At 46.0% G+C, this 11619-nt stretch overlaps 1 long non-coding RNA gene across 1 annotated transcript; it reads left to right on the forward strand.

Annotated features, from left to right (window-relative positions):
- Positions 1 to 442: 442 nt before the first annotated feature.
- Positions 443 to 3664, forward strand: LOC120224208. Its single transcript, XR_005526495.1, has 3 exons — positions 443 to 523; positions 2706 to 3012; positions 3494 to 3664. It is a non-coding gene; the product is annotated as an uncharacterized LOC120224208 (long non-coding RNA).
- Positions 3665 to 11619: the final 7955 nt, after the last annotated feature.

The raw sequence follows: 11619 nt of genomic DNA on the forward strand, positions 1-11619 counted from the left end.
TCCCCACCCTCACCCTGCCCCCAAACTCGACTTTTCCCCAGGTGTTCCCTGTTGCCCCTGCGGTTTCCCTCTGGAGTCTGGATGACTCCCCTCTCCTGCGGCCCTGGCCCCTCTGAGTGGCCTTGGCTGTGGCCGAGGCCTCAGGTGCCCGGGAGCCGGGGCTGCATGCCAGAGCGCAGGCTGGTGTGCGGTAGAGCGTGGGGATGTGTGTTTGTGTCGCTGGCTGTGTGTACTTAGGGGACGGACAAATCACACGGCTGGCTGCCACGTACCCACTGCCACCCAGCGCTAGGAGAAAGAGCAAGAAACGCAAAAACAAACCGAGAGAGAGAGAGAGAGAGAGAGAGAGAGGAAAAGGAACTAGAAAGTCAATGTGGGGGATTCCGAAGCTCGAGGACTGGGAGGCGCCTGGCTCAGGCTGGGCTCGCAGTGCCTGGTCTGGTCAAATCGGAACCCGCCTGTGGCTGAGGCCACAGACCTGCCATGGCTGTGAACTGACCTAAGGACACGGAGGGCGGCTTGGGTGAGCTATCGGCGGGCAGCTCTGCTTGCCTTAGCCGTTTACCTCCATTTCTCTGCTCTCCTGCGTGTGTGCACCGACTGTCTCCCACAGATATCCCCACACAGGCAACAGCCTAGGTCTCCTGGCCTGGGACTGGTGGTTCCGTGGACTCTCCCACGGATGATTTTGGGGCTCAAGGCAGCCTCGAGCACAGCGATGGGCAGGAGGGTAGAGAAAGGGATGGGGACGCTGGGGGGAGACTGAGGCAGTGGGTACGTGCTGCTTTCTGGGTGGGTCACTAATTAGGGGGAGTCTTCCCTTCTTGAAAGCTCTCCCAGGCGAGCCACCCCCACCCCCGCGGGGGGCGTCAGGGGCACCTGGCAGAGAGCACAGGTGGGATTCCTGTGCGAGCCACCACGCGCGGACTGGGACCGCACCTCTCCCGGTTTCTTGAGCTACAAGTTAGCGGCGACCCCACAGGTCCGCAGATGCGGACGACGCGGGGCACTGTGGACGCAGCGCCCCTAACTGCGACCCCGTGCTCCGCCGTGGTGGCCCCGGACCTGTGGTGAGGTGGGGGTCGTGGGAGCCCAGGCAGGATCTGGGACCTCGCGGGCTCCGGGCTGGGACACCGTCCCCAAGCCCAGGCGGACTGATGACCTGGTGTGCAGGACCGAAGTGGGATGGGGTTTCGGGAGGCTCCCCCCTCCCTCTGTCCTGGGATCACTCCTCATTCGTACCCCCCACCTCCGCCCCTGCCCCTTGGCCGAGGTCCTCGACCCCGGCAGCAAGCCTCCATCCCCAGACCTGGCGCGGGCGCCTGAGGGGCTGCTCGGAAGGCGGAGCGGGGGGGCTGTGCGCACCCGGGCGAGCAGGGCCTCCACCCCAAACGCACCCAGAAGACCTGGCCAGACCCTCCAGCGGGAAGGAGCGTGCGGGGCAGGCCAGCGAGAAGCTCTCCCGGCCTCGTCCACAACGGCAGCTCGGGGAGGGGGCTGCGGGTCGGGGATGGTGGAGGGGCCGGCGGGCTGCAAGGAGGCGCGCCGCCCCGCAGGCGCGGCTCCCGGGCCGCCTTAGCCACATTCCGCCGGACTCCGTGACCTGCGGAATCGCGCCCCCGCCCCGCGCTTTGCCTCGTTTGCCCCCTTCCTTCCAGACGCGCCATCACTGCCCTCAGCCCTCCAAGCCCTTAGGAGGCAAAGTTTCCGTCTCCGAATCTGCACTTATGGAGGACTATGGTCCAATTTCCCAGCCCCCGATCCCTCCACGCCGGGTTCTGGGGATGCGGAGGGACCCAGCCGTGCCTGAGTCCCTGGCGCGGGCGAGCGGGGAGCCGGGCGGCGTGGCGCCCTTACCTGCCGCGGGTGAAGCTCCAGCTGCCTCCCGGGGCTGCGATCGCGGTGAAGCCTGGCAGGAGAGGGGAGCTCTTAGCAGGTTCGGGGCCGACTGGCCCGGGAGCGAGCTGCGCACCGCTCAGAGTCCGGAGCCGGTCGCCGGCTCGTTTTCTCCCTTGATCTTGCCAGAGAAAAGGGAAAGATTAGTTGGTGCCGCGACGCCCGGAGGGGTGGGGCGGGGAGGCGGGGAGAAAGCGGACCCGAAGGCTCGGACCGGAGCAGCGGGGCGCGGGCGCGCGCGGGCAGAGTCGCGCACCCCGCACCGGTCCCGGTCACTTGGCGAGTCTGAAACCCCCTTCATGGTTCCGGCTGGAGTCAAGCCGGCGCCCCCGCCCGCCCTCCACACCAAGTCACCAAAGGAAACGCAAGAAGGACTTTCAAACCTGGCTTTCACGGAGACGAAGAGTCTGGACAGCAACACAGGACTGAGACTTGGATGGACCGGCGAGCTGGGCGGGATTCATTTCTTCACGAACTGCTTGGGGAAGTAATAATTAGTGCGGCGGACAACACCTACTTCAGTGCCTCTGGCGATTTCCTAGTGGGATCTGAGGTTTCACGGCTCTTAGCCAACCCGCAGGCTGGCGTGTGTGCGTGTGCGTGTGTGTTGGTGTGTGTGTGTGCGCGCGCTCGCTCTCTGGAGTGGGTCTCTGCGCCCGGGCGCCTTTGGTATCGCAGGAGACGGTAGCTGTTTTCGTGTGTGTGTGTGTGTGTGTGTGTGTGTGTGTGTGTGTGTGAGTGAGATTAGCTGCAATGGGCAGACAATTTCTGGAGAAGAGAACATTTACAATTTTCTTTCAATATGACAGGATTAGTTGCTGTTGAAGGCGCTCCTCCAATGAAATCTCCTCTGCTCTCTGATTTGGCGGTTCTTCTGAGCAAATATGACAGCCTTTTGTCCAGGCTCCTTTCCGCTCCTCCACGTCCATCCCCAGAGCCCAGCTCACCATCTGCAATTTCTACACCAGAACCTTTATACAATTACCAGCAGCAGCACCACCACCACCACCCAGTCCCATTCCTGCAAGTCCATGATTGCTGTAAAGGTGACATGACACATTGGGAAGAACACTGGGCTTCTCGATTGCCGAAGACGCTTAAGCTCAGTTTTTCCAGGTGGGGAAATGTTAGAATAAATCCGCTATGCGTTGTAAGCATGTAATCGTGCTGAACTAGTCACGGATTGCTTATTTCTTTGGGATATTGGCAAATGTGTTACAGAAGTAATCTTTTTTTTTTTCTTTCTAATTTTAAATGTGTTCCAGTGCCCATGTTTTCTTCAAGGAATAGGCATTAGGTTACAAAGTATTTATGGCACTTCGTGGAATTTGGGGTCTCCATGAAAGGAATTAAGATGCAAACTTTTTGTGTTCAGTACAGCCTTAGGTTTTTATTTCTTCATTTTAATGAGAAATTGCTTCCCAAAAGAGTACTTATTAATTTTTTATATTAACCCGTTTGTTAGAGGCACAATGATACGATTCTAAAGTATAGCTGAGTACAAGACTTGCTTTTGCAAAAGTATATGTATATATGAAGATAACATCATTTTGGATATGTTATACAGACTGCATTTTCTCTCATTTGCCTTTTGCAGTGAAATGAGAAACACTGAAATCTCAAACGGAAGAACACAGAATTAGGTACATCACCTTTTGTATCACAAAAACAAACAAGGAGCAAGTTGGTTTAGTATGTCTAATTCATTTCAGTTTAATTCTCAATGTCCATGTTCTGGGAAGTGTCAAAGAGAATACAGAATAGCAAAAGTCAGTGTCTCGTTTTTTCTTTATAAGCTTTCTCTCTTACTGGTAAGGGAAGACACTCGTATGAAACACCTATGTAGCAGCTGACAGTCAAGATAATTGATTATACAGCAATATAAGTTCACTGATAAATGGAAATCCTATAGCTAAAAGTTTCTGCGTGTTCTGTTAACTCGGAGCTACCACCAAGCAGGATGTGGCTGAACTCAATTTTGCTCTATTGAAGTCATCCTGAAATAATGCATCACAACACTGCGGCTCTACCTCCTGCCTCCCCCAACCCCCTACATCCTGCCATCGCCAGAAGATTATAAGATATTTGTTAGAAAATCAAAACAGCTCTCCCCAGTCTTGGTCCCAGCATCCCCAAATATTTGGTCCATTACAGTAACAACCTGATATAGTCACTTCCTTTCCTTTAGGTGCTCTTTTAAAAATGAGTTCACATCTTCTTTCCTTATTCCATTATTTCTGTCTATTAAACCTCTGTAAACCCATGGAGTTGCTTGAATCTTTTTACCACCCACTACACACCCACCCCCCCACCCCTCCACACCCCACCACAATACCAAAGCAGAAATGTAAAGGGGAATTGACCTCTGTCCAGTAATAGAGAAGAAAAACCAGTGATCTGTTGCTGATTTGTTCTTTCATATCATTGATGTCTTCTTATAACCAAGGCTACACCTTCCAACAAGAGCAATACAAGCAAAAAGCCAATGAAAGCTAGCAAATGTATTCTTAAGCTTGAATAAAACAGAGCCTGTGAGTAACTGAACTACTACTGTGTTCAAAGGAAGTCACTAGACTCGTGGCCTTTTGGAAAGGAGCTGCAAATGGAGGTAGCATTTTTGCCAAACAATCAGCAATGATGTCCATTTTCTTCTTCTAGGTCATTACTAATGACACTTCTTTATATGTATACTTTATAAGCTGCACTACTCATTGTGCGATTTTGGAAAAATTATTTAACTGCCCTGTAGAAGGGATATAGTGGTAGTATTATCCCCTGGGATTGTTATAAGGAATAAAAGAGCTAACTCATGTAAAACCTTCAGAAGAATGCCTGGTATATAGCAAATAAGATATAATTATAAGACCGTTAAGATGTTAAAACATCGATTCTTGGATCATGCCTCTAACCTACTGAATCAGAATATTTAAGGACGAGCCTTGCCAGTGGGAAGCATACTGCTCGTCAACACCATGCAGTAAACATGTTAAACATCATCCACTGTAATACTGACCCCACCAAACCCACATCCCCTTCTCTTCCTCTTCTAGTTTCTCTTTCTTTATAAAAGATTGTGTGTATTCTGTGCATTTTGTTTTTATTTTTTAACACTTATCTATTTATTTTTGAGAGAGAGAGAGAGAGAACGCAAGCAAGGGAAGGGCAGAGAAGGAGAGGAAGACAGAGAATTCCCAAGCAGGCTCCACGCTGTCAGCACAGAGCCGGATGTGGGGCTCGAACTCATGAACCGTGAATGAACCGTGAGAGCATGACCTGAGCCAAAACCAAGAGTCAGAAGCTTAACAGACTGAGCCACCCAGGTGCCCCTTTCATTTTTATTTCTTAAGTCAGTTTCCTTTCTGAGACAAAAGGAACATCCCAATTCCAGGCCTATAGTATTTACATTTATTAGTAACCCATGGTGTGGAACATTTTCAAAAGTACTTTTTAAAGACTTTGTAGAATGCATCTAGGTGTTCTCCTTTATCTGCATGGCTATTTTCCACCTCAAAGAACACTAATAAATTAGTAATTTCCACTTGTGAAGCCAAACTTCATTACCTACAGCCTCATAAAGCTAGTTTTAGGCAAGTGCTGAAGAGCTCAGATGCCTGAAAGGGACGACTTTGAATCTTTGACAAGCTCCCTTTTGATTAAGACTATAAATAAGGTCACTACTAACATAAGGAGAAGAAGGAGAATGGCACATCTCATTCCTGGGAAGGTGGTGCATATTTTATTGTGCCACGTTGATTTCAGTGCAGCAATAATTAGGCTTCAGTAATTAGATGCACAAATCAGCACTCTATCGTCATAAGTGGATTAAGAGGGTGACAAGTTCAATTCAAGTGATTTCCCACCAGGTATGGCGGCCATAACATTTTCTTAATTTTCTGCTTTCAAAGAACCAAGAAAGAAAATGAAGGTGAACACTGGGTCTGTATGGGGGAAATGGGCCAAGAGCAGGTAGTCATGCCTTCTTCATCTCCCACTCACACAGACTGCTCAGGAGTTGAACTAGGAAAGTGCCGCATTAATCAGGAGCATTGGGAAGGGCAGGCCGATTTGGCTAATGTCTACCAAAGGAACTCTGTTATTCCTTGGCCTCAGTTTGAAATATGACAATCCTGGGCTAAAAGTGACCCTCCACTAGGTGACTGTCACTGCCTAAAATGCATTCTTCAGTCTCCCTCACTGTTTTGAAATCTTAACAACAGGCTCATAATAGACACACTATTCTTCTGAGAGTAATCTGTTTTCCCTACAAACCTTCCTAGAGTAATTGAAATGCTTCTATTCTTTAGCTAGAAAACATGATCGCTTTTTTGTCTTAGAAAATCCTAAGCTTTTCTTTTTCAGACTCTGCAGTAGGAGATTCCACATACAAATGAGAATCATTCTGAGGACAGTGTTTGGGGACAGTCTAACAAACAATGCTTGGTTATTTTTTTTTTTCCTTTTTCTTGAAGTTCAGTATCGCAGCTGTGTTAAAACCTCCCTCTTCTCCCAGGGCTAGTGTTGTCTGCAGCCTGAAAACTTTTACTGCTGCTGAGTCTAAGATATTTAAAATACAGTCCAGAGCTCTTTTTCAAACAGGGGATGCAAAGAAGCGGGGAGGCAGGGAGAATGAAACGCCACCCTGCAAAACGTGAGGCGGCTGCAATGGTGATAAATCAGTGTTAAATGTGAGGGAAAGGCCACTGGCAAGCGTGTTTACTTGGGAAGGTATTTAGTGTATGTGCATTCCTCCCACCGAGGCGATGGTGAGATCCTCTTCGGAGGTAACCTCTAACACAAAGAGAATTCAAACATTTCAACCGCAGTCTACCTTCAGGGCATATTTTGACAAACAGCTTCAAGTTCTTCCTTCCACAGCCTTATAAGGTGGATGCTGGAGTCTGGGTGGAGATAAGATTCTAACAAGTTCAAAGTGAAACTCCTATCGGGCTCTTCTTTGTGCATGGGGCTCTAAATTATTTGAATCCATGGCCTTTCGTGCAGGAAATAGTAGTCGAGGAATACTCAAAATCCTTTTACTCCACAAAGAAACCTCATTTCTTAGAATTTAGAGGAAGCTCATCATGTGCTCGTGGGAATTCACATAATTTCTCAGATCATATACTTAGCCCTGTTCTTAAGCCGAAGGGTCCTTGAAGGGAAAGGTGGAAATGGTAACATATTCTCAAAAACCATACCCTGGCACCACTACAAGATAGAACAGCCTCCATACTAAATGATTTACCCTCTATTTCATGAGAGTGGCTGAGACCATGGTGATGCAGGAAGCTATGGTTGGCAAGCAAGACCCACACTGACTGTGTCGGATAATATCACTCCATATACACCTGGCTGTTTCTCTTACTAATAGGTCCAAAGAAGTATCCCTAAAGCATTCCTTGATTTTCTGTGCCTAATGAGAGGGATCCTAGACACTTCGTCCTTTCTTTCTCATTTATGCAGCAAGGTAACTGGGCAGGGGGGTATCAGGGCTTCATTTACAAAATCTCATGGGCGGTATTCTCTAAATCCCTGCAGAAAGGAATGAAGCAAGGAAAGGCCCCAGGCAAAGTCAATGTACATGTTCCATTCCTACGAGGCTTTTATTGACAAACATTTTCCTAGAAAATGAGTTCATTTAAAAAGCATGCCAAATAAGCATGTGTTGATAATCACTGAAAATCTTCAATAATGACCAGTGAAAATCTAACCTCAGAGCTCTGCAGCTGACATGATGTGCTCTCTGGATATCGATGCCAGGATACAGAGTACACAGATTCTCCTGCTTAATGGTGATCCCCTGGAAAGGTTTCTTTCCTGAGCAAAGCAATCACTGGGAAGGCTTAAACCTGGACATATTATTAAACCTGGACATATATTCATAACCAATGAAGGGGAGCTGAATATGTTACCTGCAAATATGTGTCTTTGGTACATTATTTTGAGCTGGTTATTTTTAAGAAACAGCAGATACAGAGGAAGCTCTGAAAAAGTTACCTTTTTTGTCAGAGACATTTATAGGGGAGATCTCCATTTATAAAGGTGTGTCCCTCTCTGTAACAGGAAGAGAAGGATGACTAAATCTCTAGAAACTCATATCAGTGGAGAAGGCAAGGGCTTAAATCTGTACCATGACCTGACCCTCACTTACTGTGTTCTTCTGGGTAAACTCCCACAACTGGTTCTCCCCTCCCCTGCCCCCACCCAGTATCTTCTTTGGTCTTTAGCCAGAGATGTCATTAAAGGTGATACCTTGGGCCATTTCAGGAGAGTCACTCAGTTTTCCTGGATGTCTCCCATATATTCTGGGGGTATACATGTTATTAAACTTTTGCTTGTTTTTCTTCTATTCAGCTTTATTATGGGGGGGTCTCAGCCAAGAACCTAGAATGCTAGAGGGGACATTATTTTTCCTCCCCTACACCATCTACCAAAACCTTGGGCTCATGCTTTATGGTATCCAGGGTGGACAAATATAACTAAAAGTCATTGGACTCCATGTCTAATTTCCAAAGTTAGTTAATGGAGAAGCCTAGAATAGGACAGGAGCATCCCTACACACTCTTTGTCCAGGGTACTGTGTCACTCTGAGAGTACTCAAGTATTCTGTAACTCTCTGCTTTCCTTTACTAATTTGTTTTGTATTTTTTTGTGTTTTGGAAGTAATAAGGTGACTACAAAGTCACTTAGCAATGAGAGCCTCTGGCACATGGACACTTCTGTAATTTCTTGAGAAGAAAACTCTTAGTCATGGCTATCACAGCTTATTCTAATTATGTAATAGCATTAGGGATGCAGGTAATGTTACTTAGAACTGGCATGCAGTTGCTGTTCATGGGATGGACTCAAATGTTTTCTAATTCCAAGCCTATTTGCCTTTAAACATTCTCTCAGGCCCAACTGCTATTCTGTACTTATGCATTCTATAGATTGGCTTGAGAGTCACCAGATAATCTTGACCCCAAATCTCTATTTCCTAATGCTTCTGCATAAGTTTAGACTGGAACTACTTCTTAAACTTACACACACACACACACACACATACACACACACACACACACACACATATCTGGTCCGAACCATGCTCCTCCTACCACTTTTACTTAAAAAATTTTTTGTTTATTTACTTTTGAAAGAGAGAGAGAGAGAGAAAGAGAGAATGAGTTGGGGAGGAGCAGAGAGAGAGGAGACACAGAATCAGAAGCAGACTCCGGGCCCTGAGCTGTCAGCACAGAGGCCGAGGTGGGGCTTGAACTCAGGAGCTGTGAGATCATGATCTGAGCCAGAGTTGGAAGTTCAACCAACAGAGCCACCCAGGTGCCCTTCTAGCTCTCTTAAACCTAATAACACTTCGTATAAATTGGCTGTGGTCATTACAGCCAAGCTGTATGCAGAGTAGACTTTTCCTCCAGTCACCAAGTCAGTTTTCATTAACCATATTCAGTCTCAACTGTATTTGATGTGGTTAGCTGTTTGCAACTCTAGATAACGTTTCTCAGGATACTACCATACCAACATGACAATGATTCTCAGGGAGGAATTTTAAAACTCATATTAAAATACGAGTTGTCTTTGGCACTGGGCTTATTACCTTTGGCCAGAACACTAATATGCATTTTAAGATAAATACATTATTTATATATCATTAGAAATAATCTCAACACATTAGAAAAATTTTTCACTATGCCTGCTTAGTGACAATGACTTACTCTGAAATGTCAGAAATGTCAGAATGGCAAACTTTCTAATTTTGTGCTCCCTCCTTTCCAGAACTTCGGATTGTTATTTTTGACTCTAATCTGGAGATATCACTGGTGAATTTAACTTGCAACCTAAAAGTAAAGCACTGAATTAGCAAACTAATGAAGACACAGAAATAGGAATAAATTCAAAAAATTGATCACAGTGGATGGAAAGAGATTAGAATGGACAGAGGGACTATGGGAAGAAATTGTGAAAAAGGCACTAACCAAGTGAAATTAGATCTCCTAACGGAGCCAATAACCAGGATCTGAAAAAGACGACTTGTAAATAGCTCCCTGGGTCCACTACAACGTACATCCTCAAGAGGATAGGAAACTAAGCTGTCAGGAAAGGGCAAGGACCCACTGTTGTTTTGAGCTCCTTTGTTAGCCTGCTGGAAACGACACCTTGGCTCTCCCACTGAAACCTGAAAGTTCTCTGCTCCTCAAAAGCAGCTTGTGAACCCATTTCACTGAGCTCTTAAAGTAATTACGTAGCAAAAACAGAAATAGTCCTCAAAGCGCTTCTGTTTCTTTCTTTCTTTTTGCTCGCCTTCTCCCTGGTGTGGTGACAGCTCTCTCTGTGGACCTCTTTAGAAACCTGATGGCTCAGATGAAAAGAACGTATTCAAAAGAGACTCGGGGTGTGGTGATGGCGCGGAGGAGAGAACTGAAATGTAGAGCAATCTAGTTGCTAAGGGTAAGGGTCAGAGTCTAATACTCAAAACCAGCATGCTACCGTGTCTCTCCGAATGGATCCATGGTGAACCAGAAAAATTAATCTCAATGTTTTAGTAAAGATATAAATAGCGTCTCCTATGCCAGTTTTACAAAGCACAGCAGCACTAGGGAGACAGCATTTTTTAAGCATTTCTATGTGACTGTGTATAAACACATGGAGTATTTGTTTAGCTTTCGGTTCGCCTTGAAGAATAAAAGTGACTTTCTAGTATAGATAATACTTCATAATACAATTCCAAAAAACACGAGTCTGTAGATGAATGATTTGGAGTAGATCTTCAGTCTCCATTCACCTCACCCTAGGTCTGCTCCTATCATCGCAATGCTTATATATATCCTTAATAGTGACCATCTTGACTCACTTAAAAATAACTTGCCTATTTACGTGCACACTTGTGTGTGGTGAGATCACCAAATGGCAAACTTCAGCTTTTCACAAAAAGAATGATGTAGTCTGCACACAGCATTGCCCTATTGCAATGGGATGAATTGGGTGAATATGTAGCTGGCCACATCTGGGAACATCGGTCTCTTATAACTGGGTCACCTGAAGCATTGGAATATCCACTGAACCACATATTTAGAGGAATGATCATCTGACCAACATTAAAGGATGAACTCACTCAGTATTTCTGAATTACCTTAGTAATATAAATTTATGATTTTAGGCTTCATTAATTTAAAAACAAATGCTAACCACTAGACAGATTTGTTCCACAATCTATTACAAAATAACCTAGATTCCTAAATGAAATGTGACAGTGATATCTTACTAGAAAGTGCTCTGGATCCAAATCTCAATTTTTCCAGGTCCATGGCCTTGAACAAGTAATATAACTCATCCATGTTTCTTTCTCCTTATCTGCAAAATGGCAATGTGTCCATCCTAAGTGATTCCAGATTATATAAAAATAGTCTAATTTTAATATCTTAAGACTCATTATATTTTAAGAAATATATTAAGATATTAAAATTAGATATCCCCACTCAAATCCCTGGCATTTCTGAATCAGTTCCCATACATGGAAAAGAAAATCAGATGGCAAATGTAATTAAAGTTGCTAATCCACTGACCTTTAGAGAGATTATCCTATATTATCCAGTCGGGCCCGATGCCACACAAGTGTCCGCAAGACTCAGTACCAGAGGAGTGTGATGTGACAAGGACTTAACTGTCCATTGTTGGCTTTGAAGATGGAAGGGGCCATGAGCCAAGGGATGCCTAAAGGCCATAGGAGCTGGA

The sequence above is a fragment of the Hyaena hyaena genome, unplaced genomic scaffold (assembly GCF_003009895.1).
Source record: "Hyaena hyaena isolate Hyena2069 unplaced genomic scaffold, ASM300989v1 scaffold_1126, whole genome shotgun sequence".
NCBI classification, from domain to species: domain Eukaryota; kingdom Metazoa; phylum Chordata; class Mammalia; order Carnivora; family Hyaenidae; genus Hyaena; species Hyaena hyaena.